The 15,184-nt window shown below is 35.7% G+C and overlaps 1 long non-coding RNA gene across 1 annotated transcript; it reads right to left on the reverse strand.

Annotated features, from left to right (window-relative positions):
• Positions 1–962: 962 nt before the first annotated feature.
• Positions 963–4,461, reverse strand: LOC145792277 (uncharacterized). Its single transcript, XR_014331668.1, has 3 exons — positions 4,271–4,461; positions 3,982–4,174; positions 963–3,878 (listed from the first exon to the last, which is right to left on the reverse strand). It is a non-coding gene; the product is annotated as an uncharacterized LOC145792277 (long non-coding RNA).
• Positions 4,462–15,184: the final 10,723 nt, after the last annotated feature.

Below are 15,184 nucleotides of genomic sequence, written 5' to 3' on the forward strand. Positions count from 1 at the left end.
ATTGAAACATTTCGCGACCAAAAATTATGGTCGCCAATTGTGACATTCTGCGACCAAAATTTTTTTGGTCGCCAATTGTGACATTTCGCGACTAATCAATTGGTCTCCAAAACTATAAAAACAAAACCAAATTTTGGTCGCCAATACCCAACAAAATAAACCTGTAATTTATAATAATTCATCCAATTTATTCAATAGAAGAAATCATTCAAACCAACAAATAAATTGAATCATCAACATTCAACAAAATACATATATCAACCATTTCTGAACCTGTTTAATTAAAGTCAGCAACTATTATAAATTTACATCCACAAATAATTCGAAACTACATATTTCATCTAGCATAAAAATTAAACACATAACAAGTGCTTGTTATTATGTTTTAAATTTTTATCCATGTACATCAACCCAAAAATATAACTAGTAGTCTACCAAATATTTTCTATACACATCCATCCAAAAATATAACTAGTAGTGTATCCAAAAATATAACTACTAGTCTACCCTAATATTTTTCATATACATCTATACAAAAATATATAATCCTTCCAAAAATACAAAAAGTACCAATTTGTCCTGTACAATTTAGCTTTGTGCACGAGTTCATCCATCTGTACCAAAGAAAAAGAGAAATAATGTCAGTTCAAATTGGACAAATAATGAAAAATGTCCATGAAAAGCAAAGGTCAGATTAGCAAATTAAAATGACTACCATTATCAAATTGTAAATAAAACAATAGCATTCTTATGTCTATAGAATAAATTGGATGAGCCACCATTCCAGATCCAATATAGTGCCACACAACAGAAACCAAACACGGCAACTGAAATTGATCCATATTGTCAATAACTCCTATCTTCCTCAATGAACCTTTCATGTGAATTAAATTAAGCTCCTATTTTGGCAACCTATATATCTAGATTGATAAATAATGAATGAATGGATGATGAACAGGTTTCATTACATGGCAATATTGGAGCAGATGCAAAGGGAGATGCCAATGTCGGAAGATCGGATAAGGGGTGTGGCACTTGACTACCAGAGGTCGTTCAATTGATTAACCCAACCAATTCACTCCTCAAAGGGAAGGTAGGTAGTCTACTTGTAAAACGGAACTTTTTATACCTGGAAAAAAGTTAAGTTTGTGACTATTGGATAGTTTTATTTCTAATCGTTTTTATTTAGAGATAAGTATTAGAAAAAGCAAATACTAATATATTACTTTATATTTATCATGCATGTATTGATCAGTGATATAAAAAAACTAGCGTATGCCCGTGCCTAAAGGAACGGTGTAAATAATATTAAGATTAAAATGCAGTTATAAAAATATATTTAACAGACTATACTCTACAATTCCAAACAAATCAAATATAAAAAAAAATTAAATATCAAATAATGCACACCAGCCAGTGCTCTGCCTAAAGAAATCAAATAATAAAACAAATCCAAACAAATAATAAAACCCCTTTGAACCAATAGGACAATTAATTAGTGCCGCCAATCATAACAAATACCTCTTTCAAAATCATTAGTGAGTGAGCAACAAAAAGAAATAAAAAAATGTTAGAAATGTTTGGTTAACAATTGGTCCATGTATCAATTTACGCTCCCAGAAAACAAATCCAAACAAATAATAAAACCCCTTTGAACCAAAAGGACAGTTAATAAGTGCTGCCAATCATAACAAATAACTCTTTCAAAATCATTAGTGAGTGAGGTGAGGTGTGGCGTGGTGTTCAATGGATATTGGGGTAATATCAGCTTAATTATTCTTCTTCATTATTCTTCATCTCTTCTTTTTCCACGATTTGCACCAGCAGATTGACCACCATATACATATAAGTAATGAAGCTCTCTCTCTCTCTCTCATTCTCTCTTTCGGCTGCTTCCAGAGCACCCTTGCATCTCCCTTTTTTATTTCATTTCTTTCTTTATTTCATTCTCTCCCTTGAGTAAGTAAAGTCTCCAACAAACATACACCCATTCACTCATCACACTACACACGTGTACATTCTAGATATTTGTTTAATTTAATTGATGATTAGAATTAACTTTAATATATAATTATCCATTAATTTTATTAAACACAATTTGATCTTAAGCAGATTGTAAGCCCCAAATTATAAAATGTATAATTATAAAATGTAGAATTAACTTTAATATATAATTATCCATTAATTTTATAAAATGTATAGATTGTAATTAACCTGAAATGTATCTCACAAATGTAAAGTTTTCAGCCTAAACTTTGGGATATTTGCTTCAGCATGAATGCCAAAAGATCTACATTGGCATGACTGAAGAGAGCCATAATGCAAAATGATAAGCTAGCACATTATTTCTGTTAGCCAAAAGGCAAAGCAACAATTTTATGTCTCAATAGAATTTTTGACAAAGATCATGCATTACTTGTCATCAGCACAGTTTCAACAACAATAACAGAATCCAGAAACCATATGGTCGTGCACAAAAATGATGGTTCTAGATACAAATTACAATAAATAAAATGTAATCTTAATCCAATCAATGGGAGAAAACTGCGAATTAGACAATTTCAAGACCATAGGAGAGGAACGTTCTGTATGATAAACATATGAACATATGACAATTTCAATAAATATATTTCAATAAATATATGACCATAGGAGAGGAACGTTCTGTATGAAAAACATATGAACATATGACAATTTCAATAAATAATTTAATAAGCACTTTGTATGATAAACATATGAACAACCTACCTTCTGCATAGAAGAATTAGAGGAACGTTCCTTTTCCCCATCTTTTAAAGCATATTCCGGCATCTTGCCTAATTGAATAAGACTGATATAAATCATATTAGTCAGCAATTAAATTAACTTTTTGTAGAAGGAGAAAATAGAACAAACAAATGGCAAGCCCCAAATTAAGCCCCAAATTACACAGATTGTAAGCCCCAATGAACCCAATTTTAAACCCAAAAAATGTATGTATTCATGAAATGAAGGAGAAGAACAGAGAGAGAAGGGGAAAAAATATCAAACCCAAATCACACCAATCAAACCGAAATCACACCGATTTGACGATTCACATGCGGCAGATCCATCAGTTTGGGCACAGGAGGGGGACGGTGCAATGAAGAACGGCGAAGGCGGAGGAGGAGCAAGAAAGGAGGCAGCGATCTTCTTTGAGGATGAAGCGGAAAAGTAATGAAAGAAAGGAAAAGATAAATGCATAAGTTTTATGGACCATGATAGTTAGAATCCAATAATCAACTCTTGCAAGAGAGGTAAGGTTCATTATGTCCCCATCTCGGTTTTGGATTATCAATATTTCCTCTCGTGCCGCCGAGGTTTACCAAAAAAAAAAACTAATCAACTCTACAAAAGTAATCAAGAGATCTGTTTCTTTCCAACTGCATGAGAGTATCTACTTTTATGATTTGGAATTGGCTGCTAAAGTTATTTGTTTATCAAAAGTAAATATCTAAAATTAGGAAATAAAATGACATGTGGCAACCATGATGTTTCGACTTTCAACCACAAGACTGGGGATCAAAACGGCATGTGTTGAATCAAGCATTTGACTGCAAGGTACTATAAATGTTCTAACAGGCTGGCCAATTTTGTTCATTTTGAGGATTTCCATATGAGAATAAAAATTCTACTTCAAGTTTATAGTCTGAAACAAATTGATAATTGATAAGAGTCTAAAACAAACAATAGTTCCAAACATTAAAAGCACAAACAACAGACCTAATCTCAAAATATTTTCCATCTTGATGCCCCTGACTCCGTAGGTCATCCGTAACTGAGAAGTAAGAATGGTAACATATATCCATAAAATCCCTCACAAAAGTAAAGCTCTGTTTGACAGTGTTAGAAGTTCCATCCTACAGCATTAACAGTTAGGGAATTTATCAGCATCAAAGGCAACAAAGATTCAAAGAACATCGAATTTTAAAAACATTAATAGTTGGGACATTTCAAACATACATAAATACAGTGGTAAAATTTATCAGTCTTCCCTTCATTGACAGCTTTAAAAGTGGCAAACATCGGTGCGAGAAAGCCATATGCAGCGCCACCAATAATACTTCCAACAATGCCAATGGATGGCCACAAAATCAAAAAAACAGAAATGAATAAACACAGAACAAACTTCAAAACTGGCCCAAACTGCTTAGATCTGTCATCAAAGAAGTGAGAAAGCAATCACTACACGCTAGAGAAGATAATTGGGTGAAGAAATGATATATGGATATTGAGGAGTCCAATAACACACCTTACAATGCAATAATTTGTCCACAAAAAGTGAACAGACCAGAGACCCAAAATTAGTGCAGAGTTTCCAATTGTCATAATAAGGCATATCGGCAGGCAGAAAATGATACCTGAAATAAAACTTCAGTATAAGCCTAATCACATTTTCCAGGATTATAGTCATCCCTCCACACACAAATTTCCAAGTTCACCAAATTAACATATTCACAGACTCAACATTGATGAATCTATATTTAATTAATTAAAGTACATACACATTATCTCTCTTTCAAACAGAGCCCTTGCCATTTGTAGAGCAGTTATTGTGCTTTACATGGCAAAAACTAACTATTTCAATTATAAATTATTCTGGGTTAAATATGTAGTTAAATACAAAGAAATACTGGATACTAAAAGGGATTCAAACAGCTAGTTCAAATTTAATGAACCTTACCTCTCTTGCAAGAGTTGCTTATTAGATTCTAACTATCATGGTCCATAAAACTTATGCATTTATCTTTTCCTTTCGTTCATTTATAAATTACTTTTAAAACTTATGATCAAGTTATATATTACAGTAATATATTTTGTTCTCAAAAACAGGTTTGAGAGTTTTGGGAGCTGAAAATATATTTTTGGATTTAGGGGATGCTTTGAACCTAACAGATTCTAAGTTTCATTACAATCAAATACTTTTCCATTACAAAAAAATCTAACTTTGAATACAATTTTTTTTAAAAAAAAAAAAAAAAAAAACTGAGCATGGAAATAAAATTGAGAGGAAGTAGAAGCCATCGAAACCATCACAGATTCCTGGGCAAAAAAAAAAAAAAAAATTGGTAGGAAGTAGAAGCCATTAGGTAGACTGCGACCTTTTACCTCATGTATTTCGAACCTTCTTGTCGGGGATGGCGGGGTAGGGCGTCGGCGTCGACGGGGCGGGAGGACGATGCCCTCCTCTTTCCCTCCTCTCACTGAATCGAAGAAGGTATGGGTTTGTTGCAAAACAAAGGCCTAAAATGGGGAAGGGGGATGAAGGAGCGGGAGATGAAGGGAGGAAGACAGGAATAGAGGGTTCGAGTTTGGGTCTCCGGCGAGGGAAAGGAGAGGTGGTCGGTGGTCATCGCAAGAGAAGAGAGAGATGTATTCAAGAACAGAGAGGGAGAGGAGGGAGAGGGGGACAGAAAGGGAAGGTGGGGAGGCAAACGTGGGTAGGTGGAGAGAAGTCTTGGGTGGGAGATCTTTTCATCTGAACCATTGATATAAACTTGGAATTAATCTTAACCATTGAATTAAAATGTATCTCACACACATTTTATACATTTTCAAAAACCTTCCTCCCTTATTATATAGATGTTTAAAACAAAAAATAATATATAGCAGCTCTCTAATAAATTTGATACATCGATGATTAATAGTTTGTATTTATAGTTGATTGTCAGACCAGAAAGTTTATTGAACATCAAATATGTAATACTGACAAGGGGCCATTGTTGGGTGCAATGGTAGAAGTTTGGGCTACCAAGTGTGAGATTGCAGGTTTAAGTTTGAGGGCAGCCACTTTTTTTTTTTTTTTTTTTTTTTTGCAAATTATAACTAAGGTTAGGAGGTATGTACTTCTACCCCTTGTGGTTTGCCCTTTAAGCACTTCATGTTCCTGATTCTTAAATAAAGTTACCCTCATACTCTTGGATTAAATTGTAGATGTTATACTTTCTATCCAAATTGACAGGAAGGCAAGTGACATGCCTATTGTTCACATCATTTTAACTTAGTGCTCCCAAAGTCAGCCATAGAAAAGGGTAAATCTTCAAGAGAACCAAGAGCATTCCAAAAAATTCAACTTTTAAGAAACTTCATAGTTCATACCTCACTATGTAGAGCAGAAGCTGCAGAACCACGATCAGCAGGATCTATGGAAAGTAGGGTCTCCATAAGCTCTAAGGCTTGTGCAGGGAAGTCCTTAAAAGTATCTGCAACACAGCGTCTATAAGGCTGTTGGGGCTTGAAAATGGTAGCATGAGGCAACTTTGACTTTCTCCAGTATTCCTCAGAGGGTAAGCCACAAAGCTTAAAAATTTTATGCAACTGCTCAACCTACAAGGCAGAAACTACAAACTTACAAACAACATTCAATTCATATAAATGACAGAAAAGAAAAGACGTAATAAACAAAAAGGAGCACATAGGTAATGCATCCAATGGTGTTTAAACACATTGTAGGACACCTTTACAAGCCCAAGTCACCATGAGGCCAAGAGTCCGACCTTAATAATATTGCCAAGTATCATTTAAGAAGATGATATGTAAGTTAATTCCATGCCCAATGATCATATTAAAAATTATATTTCTTCAAAACAAGTTAAAGCTTCCAATGCTTTTGAAACTATGGCTCATTAACACACAAAGATTTTTTGTTGCCCTATAACAATAGATACACAAAAAATATCATGTAATATACCTTATTATGATGAATAGACTCATTATTCAATGATGAACAGACTTGTGATTCCAAAGGGGTGGTCTCATCACCCACCCATAGAATCGTGATGTTGCCAAGGAAGTTTCCTTTGTTTGGGAAGGATAACGAAGGCTAAAAAAATTTCTAGTGAATAGAATATTGTGTACTCCCACAAAAATTAGGAGGTATAGGAGAGATGTTTAGCCACCACAAACAAAAACCAATTGTGAAAATAATTATGAAGAAGTAGCACATTGAAAGTCTCAAGGGATCGCTTATTGAAGCCAAATAAGGTGCTTTTCTTTGAGCTTCAACACAATATGCAAGAGGACCTCATGGGAGGCGTATGTCAATTTCAATGATATAATCACAAAAAGAGTCAAACTTTAGGCACAGTCACAAAATTCAAATATGCTACAGTCTACAGATGAATTCTTTCCCTGGAGATAAACTGCTCAAAATGGTCTTAGTTAACCCACTCCTGGTGACAATGGAGTAGACAGAACTCTTTGCCAAACAAAACTTTTTTTTTGCTTCCAGGTTTTAGTATTAGGCTTAACTCAATTGATAGAATGGTTTCATGACATGGCAAATTGATAGAACTATTCTTAGTTGTTGGGTTGTTACATGACATGGCAAATGGAGAGAAGACAAACTAGAGGTATTTATCAACCGAAAAAAGAAAAAGAAAAAACCCTACTAGAAGTATAACCAACTGGCAGTTAATTAGCTATGAATTGTAATGTGAGAGAAAATCTGCTATAAAAAGGGGTGTGAGAGAGATGAGAAAATCAAGAAATATATTATGTGAAGTTGTGATGTATTGAATCTGCAGAAAATAAGAATTATTTCTCATCTTCTTCTTTGAAGCTCTATTTTATTTCTTTTTCTTCACTTGATCTGCTCATATATACACATTCCACTACTCAACCATTTCTTCTTCATTTCTCAGCAAATTCTCATTGTTACATAATACACAGTGTGCATCAGTTTCAAGTCCAACAAATTATATAAATTTCACCTTGGCATTTTATCAAACACTTTGTGTGAAAGAAAGAGACAGTGAGGAAAAAAAAATAATCACAAAGAAAGGTATAAAGAATTAGATGATCACCAAATTACAAGTTGAAGAACAAACACTGTCAAAATTCACCAATTTGTGTCTATACAAAAAAAATAAAAAAATAAAATAAACACATATATACATATACACTTAATCAAGGAACACAAATTTAGATGTGGAAATCATCAGTAACCCATTGAACTCTACTTTAATAACATCTCATATTCTACATGGTAAGCTGTAAAGACTAAAGATCAACATAATCAACAAATACATATACAGATACATGGACATATCTAAGTAGAGAGAGAGAGAGAGAGGACTCACCGAAAGTGTACCGAGTCGAGCGGCTTGGGAAAGGAAGAATTGGGTCGAAATGTGCATATTACTTGAAATGCGAGTAATCGAGGGGTCAGAGTTCAGATCTGGAGCTTCGATGGAGCTTCGAAACTGCAGTGGTGGTGCGTACGATTGGAAGTGAGGGCACTGGAGGGTGCAGGTTAAGGAGGGTAAGGCGGTTGGGTTAGGGTTTGGTGGCGGCGGAGCTGGAGGGGCGGCGAGGCAACTAATGAGAGAGGCCGATGGCCGACCTGAGACTGAGAGGAACGAAAGAGCCATTCCCGTATGGCAGTGGCGGGAATGGATAATCTCATTTCTTACGAATTGGTATTCATTTCCCCCCTCCATGTTTCAAATTTCCCCCCTACACTTTTGGTGACCAAAAGACCATATTAGTCGCAGAAAAGGTACTTTCGCCGACAAACTTTTTTAGTCGCCTTAAATCTCAATCAACGGCGACTAAAATATTAGTCGCTAAAAGTACTAATTTGGCGACTAATTTTTTTTGGTTGCTGAAAATAAGTTTTTGGCGACCAAATTTTTGGTCGCCAAAAAATATATGACCTTCCGCGACCAAATTTGTAGTTGGTCAGCAAAAGTATACCACTTTCTGCGACCAACTAATTTTTTGGTCGCCAAAATATAACCTTCTGCGACCAATAATATTTGGTCGCCAAAAATAACGATCATTCGCGACTAATTAATATTTAGTCGCCAAATGTCATTTTTTTGCGACCAAAAAATTTTTGGTCGGCAAAAGTGGTCGGCAATTGTGTAAATTCTTGTAGTGAACGTAGCCACCTTTTCTTCTATAGATATATAACGACTATCTTTAAGCCAGCCTCTAGCCCAAAAATGACCGCACATATGTACACATGCTTCTTTTTTCATCCTTATCATTTTTTGACAATGTGATTCATTTCCAGCAAGAATTTCTTTCAAATATTCGGCTCCTGTTAACAAGAAATCAGTATCTAACCTTTTTTTTTTCTTTTTTTTCTTCTAGTACATTTTTTCTCAATATTTTTATTATCAAAATAATCTCAATAATCTTTAATGCACTCTTTTGCTAACATATTGCTAGTATTTTAATAATATCCAGTTAGATTAACATAAAACAAAATATCAATTAAAAATAGACATCAAAATTAAAACATGGCAAAGATGTTATACTTAATACATTGCAAACAAATCCATCAATGATAAATATATTAATTGAAAAATAAAGTTCTAACCAAACTATTATAAAAATAATCTTAAACAATGTCTTCACAATACTCTAAACATTATCGTATTCATAAATTCAAAGTAGTCCTATTTTTTTGCCGTTTACCTGTATCCAAGTCTTTCTAACCAGTTATGGTTTCTAACGTACATTCATTGCTCCCTATGTGCCTTACTCTCGCAAAAAAAAAAAAAAAAAATACTACATGCAATTATATATAATCCGTTCGACATTTCAAAAAGTTGCATTTCATTCAAAATCCGATTGCATTCTTCTATACTAACCTTCAGAGTTCTGTAATGTTTTAAGCATTTCAAGGAGTTGTTCATTAAAATCACCATATTTGTTTTTCTTTTAAATTTTATTGTCAGATTTTGCCACATCCTTTGGTGAAAAAGGTGTTTCAAGAAATTCATGATCAAAATTAATGCATATTTTTTATTGTGTTCCAAAGCCATTGGTAGGCAACCCTTTTTTTTGATTGACCCCATGAAAATTTTCCAATTGCTCTAATAAACCAAACCAAACCAAACCAAACCAAGACTTAAGTCCCTTCAAATGGGGTTGGCTATATGAATCCTTCTTCTCCACTTGACTCTATCCAAGACCATTTCGTTACTCAAATTAAGGAAGTTCATATATCTATTTACTACACTAGCCCACGTCAATCTAGGTCTACCTCTTTTCCTAACGCTTCCATCTACTATCACTGGATCGCCTCTCTTCACTATTGCCTCTGTTGGTCTTCGTTGTATATAACCAATCCATCTCAATTATACTCTCTGAACTTATCTTCTATCAGTGCTGCTGTAGACGTCCCCGAACGCCCCGGGAGGATGAGTCCCGTTCTGTTCATATTGGGTTCGCTACAGTTCGGACTCTCAAATTGTCACGGTTCTTAATCTGAACCAAAGAGTCCAAATCCGACAAATCGTTATGAGAAAAACAGATTTTTAAAAAAGAAGTGCCAAACATGGACTGCTTTGCCAGATACAGAGTCGCCACCGAAATATTTTATTTTGGGAAATTTAGGAAACCCTGACTCGGTGCCAAAGGCCACGTGTCCGTCATCACTAAAGTTGCCTCGGCTCAGGAACTTGGGTACGATTGGGGAAGGTCAGCTATGAGCACCCCCTCTCGCCCGATCAAAGATCGGCCTCTACTAATCGTGATATCTTGTTTTGAAAGCATTATGAGTTCCTATTCCGATTATTAGCTTAGAATTACTATGTTATGCGTACAGCAAACAAGTATAGACCAAATCGCCTAAATTGGAACAAAACATTGCATGTTTGTTTTGAAAATGGTTTGCTACTCGCAAGTAGGCTAAAATGCAAGTTTTGCCACCCTCAAGTGGGCTTTAGAAAAAATGGTTTTGCCACTATCTAGTGGGCTTAAAACTCACAGTTTTAATGCGTTATCCCAATTTAGTTAATTCAACCTCTATCCACAGGCATTCAAGCAGTTATATCACATAAGCAGCTAGCCTCATGGTAATCATGCTATTATGGCAACACTCACACGCATGTGGTATGCTAAAGCATAAATGCTTATCGAGTACTCCAAGCCAGAACAGAAGCTAGTTAGTAATCATGTGCATGATCCTAGTTCATGTTAAGATGGCTAATGCAACACATGTAAGATGCAACTACAATAGGCTCGGCTATCCTAAATATGGCATGTGAAATGCTGCAACTAACAGGTATTCAACTTGGAATTGAAATACAAGTGCAGTTAGTCTGATGTACCGAGCCCGGTGCATGTAGGACAAATGTATGGATGCACACATGCATAGCATAAGGTATGCTAATTTAAATATGCCCTAATACTAACCATCATAAGCAGGTAAGTAAAAGAGAGAAAGAAGTGGGGGCTGGAAGATATGCACACACGCACCCACACTTATTACAAGTTAGCCCTCACTCGGAGGGACCGAAAGAATAATACAATTTAACTAACTAACAAGCTAATTAAATATTACAGACCACCTAATTAATTAAGCAAATTAATTAATCTAATTTAAGCAATAAACAGCCTTGGGAAGAGGGTCCGATGCGATGCGTGCTCGATTCCGCTCGGAAGTCACTGCCATGCACAAGCTGCCTCTGCTTTGATTGTTCTGCTTCTCTAAAGACTGCACAAGTCCCAGGGTTGCTTCTCTGAGTGCTGTGGAGAACCACCGGCCGTGAGGAATAGTCACCGGCCTTGGGGAATGGTTATCGGCCATAAAATAATCCATCGGCCAACAATGGATGGCCGGTCGGCACTTAAGCTAGCCGGCCGGCCAAAACTTCCTGCAAAAAACTGGTTTGACAGCAGCAGAGGACAGAACTTGGCATAGCAATGCATTTCAAGCAATGTATGCACCAACCACATTCCTTATCATATTTATGACTCAAAGGAGGATGGGCCTCGATTTTTGGGCCACCAATCACGCATTTCCATGCATGATGGTCCAATGAATCAAGTGTGCATGTTGATATGGAATGCTATGCACATAATCAAGCGAATTGAACTCAACCTCTATCACAAGCAATTCAAAAGGCGAAGCATGCATGCCAATGCAATGCAATCCTAAGCATGTCGACTAGTATGCAACATGGACAATGCTAAGAAGCATACAAGGCATACAATGGTCATGCAAGACATAGGGCATGAGACAATGCAACTAACAAGTATGCAAGGCACAATGTGGGTGTTCGAGCATGCAAGCAAGCATGTGACTTCATATAAAGGATGGACTTAAACTAATATGGGTAGCTCTTAAGCATGCCAAAATTAGTGGCCAGAATGATGCAACAAATGCATGAAAACACACACACAAATATGCATCAACAAGGGCCTAAACATGGAGCATAAGCCATCAACTCTTCAAAGCATGAAAGGGATGGAAAATGCAAGCATATAAGCACATCATGAGGTCTGAAATAACATACCAAGTGCTTCCAAACCACTGAAACAAAGCAAGGATGGCATACTAGAGAGGCCAAAGCTTAAGGCATTCAAGAGGGATTGCATGGTAGCTATACAAAACAAGACATGAATGACTCAAATGACCTAAAACAGTCCCTTAGCACATCAAAATATGCATGTAAGCTTCACAAAGCTTAGCCAAAACACATGAGCATGGTAGTCTAAATGCTATGCATGTATTGAGGCAAATCATGGCATTACAAGGCATGTATGCTAAGCAAACATGGTGTACCAAAACCAACTAAAAACAGAGCTATATCATGACATAATAAGCATAAATATCAGTCAAGGCATGGCCAACATGAACCTAAACATGATGCTCACTAAAGAGGCAAAAATGGCCCTTTTCAAGGACAACAAGGAGAGGGGGTGGCCCTCTCCTTCTTAGGACCTCAAGGTACCATCCTCATGACTAAAATCCCTTAAGATTTTAGTGGTGAGGAGGCCCAAACACAATGGTCCCAGAGCTCAACCGAAATGGCACAAAACAAGGGCCAAACAAGCCTTAAGAGGGGTCAAACAACCCCAAAGCTTAAAACACCCTTAAGAAACTATTTAGGGCAGATAAAAATAAGACTTTTCTATGTTATATGTTAAGCTCAAAAACAGTTGCAAGATAGGCAAAAAGACTATGCAAGAATGGGGAATAAAGGGTGAAGTTCTCACCCTTGATGACCCTCTTCACAAACAATGGTCCAGTAGCTTCTCTAAGCTCAAAACCAGCCAAAAACTTCAAGAACAACCTCTTAGTACCTCAGTAGTTAAAAGAAGGTGTGATGGTGGGTGTTTATGCACAAAAGTAAGACAAAACACACACAAAACACAAAAGAGAGAGAGATATAGATATATGATAGATACACAACTCAAACCCTAAAACTAGAACCCTCTAAAAATATTGTCTCTCCTAAAAGAGGGAGAAGAGGCCCCTCTTTATAGAACTTCCCTCTTGTAAAGCTTCTCAAGTAAGCCATCCAAGAGGGAAATCCCTCCATACACGTGTATGGAGGGGAGCAAAGTGTATGCCAGCTAGCACAGCTGGCACAAAAAATATCTGCAAAAGCAGATGAACAGTGATCGGCCAGCCAAAAATGCAATTCGACCAAAATAGATGGCCGGTCGACCATCTATAGTGCCGGTTGGCCAAATATTTGGCCGATGGCAACAAAACACAGTCGGTGGCCTCAAGCCATGGCCGGTGGAGTGCGGGGATGGCCCAAAAGCCATTCCGTGCCCTCCAAAGCAAAAACACAAGTGTTTGGTACAAAACCAGACACAAAACAATCGAGCCGAGAGATCCTGAGGCAAGGCGCGTAGCCGAGGCCTCTGGGAACTCAAGACGAACACAAACAAGGATGATCACCGAGTGTTCAAACGGTGACGTCCAAGTCTTGAGGACGGTCAAAAATGGGGTGTCTATAGCTGCTCATACCCATTCTCAAATATACTCATTCATAACTCTATCTTTTCTAGTCTTGCCACACATACCTTAACGTCCTCATCTCAACAACACTCATCTTATTTACATGTTATTTCTTAGTTGCCCAACATTTTGATCCATATAACATCGTTGGTCTAATATTTATTCTATAGAACCTCCCTTTTTAGTCTAGTGGATACTTGTTTATCGCACAGTACCCCAGACGCACTCTGCCACATAAGTCAACCTGCCTTATTGCTATAGACCACATTTATTCCAATCTCTCCAGCTGTTGTGATAATTGATCCTTAATTCTATTTGCTCTAATACCATCAAATAATGCTTTTATCTCATTTGCATGTTGTAAACCAACATATTGAAATTGAAATAATGCTTTTATCTCATTTGCATGTTATAAACCAACATATCAAAATTGTTTTTCCTTTAGATTAGCCTGTAACATTACAAATTTAAAAATTACACACATATATATTGAATGCCTTTATGTTTTTTTAAATAAATATGTTAATATTAAAGATAGTGATACCTTTATGTATTCATCACATTCTTGTGGACTCCAATTTATTGTATTAGTCACCAAATCATGACCATTCCCAATTTTGGAGATTATTTTTGAACACATTCAACATTTCTTTTCTAGATATTCCCTTTGATTTTTCAACTGTTTTTGAGAAAGGCCAACATTCTTCTATTGCTTAAAAGCTACCCTTATCCTATCCCAAGATTCTTTTTTAAAACTACCACCATTTTTACCAATTTAGAAACTTCTTCTAGACACAAATCTATGAAAAGTTTAGACAATTCTAGATCTTTTCCATTAGCACCATCATCAAAAGCCATTCTTATACGTAAAATGTCATTATACTTCATTAAAATAAATTTAACATGTCCATGATATTTTTTTTCTTTAAACAATACCAAAAAATAAATATTACTTATGTTACTAAAATAAGTAAAATGTAAACTCATAGATGGAATTAGGATTGTATGAAATACCGCTCAATTCGCTAAAATCGCACCGATCCACACCAATCTATATTGTTCTATGCGCTAACTGCTCTGCTCCACTATAGTTAATTCATATATATTTTTTAACCTCTAAAAAAATATCAAAGTTAAAATGAGTGTGAGAGAGATTTAAAATATGAAATTTGTTACAAATTAATAGTTAACATATTATGTAAAATTAGTTTGTGTTATATATATAAAAAATATTATGCAAATTAGTGTTACATATTATGCAAATGCTTGATAATTATTGGTTAAGAATATTATTCAATTCGTCCCAAACTGCGATTTGATTATTTGTCAATCCGCCATTTGGTTTATAATTTTACTCTTAAACTATCCAAACCACACTGCGCACACTCATAGATGGAATGAAAGCCTTAAAACTTATGAAGTAGTCTCATTATATCATAATTATTATTTTTTTTT

This window comes from Camellia sinensis, chromosome 6 (genome assembly GCF_055761805.1).
Source record: "Camellia sinensis isolate YWXY chromosome 6, ASM5576180v1, whole genome shotgun sequence".
Classification (NCBI taxonomy): domain Eukaryota; kingdom Viridiplantae; phylum Streptophyta; class Magnoliopsida; order Ericales; family Theaceae; genus Camellia; species Camellia sinensis.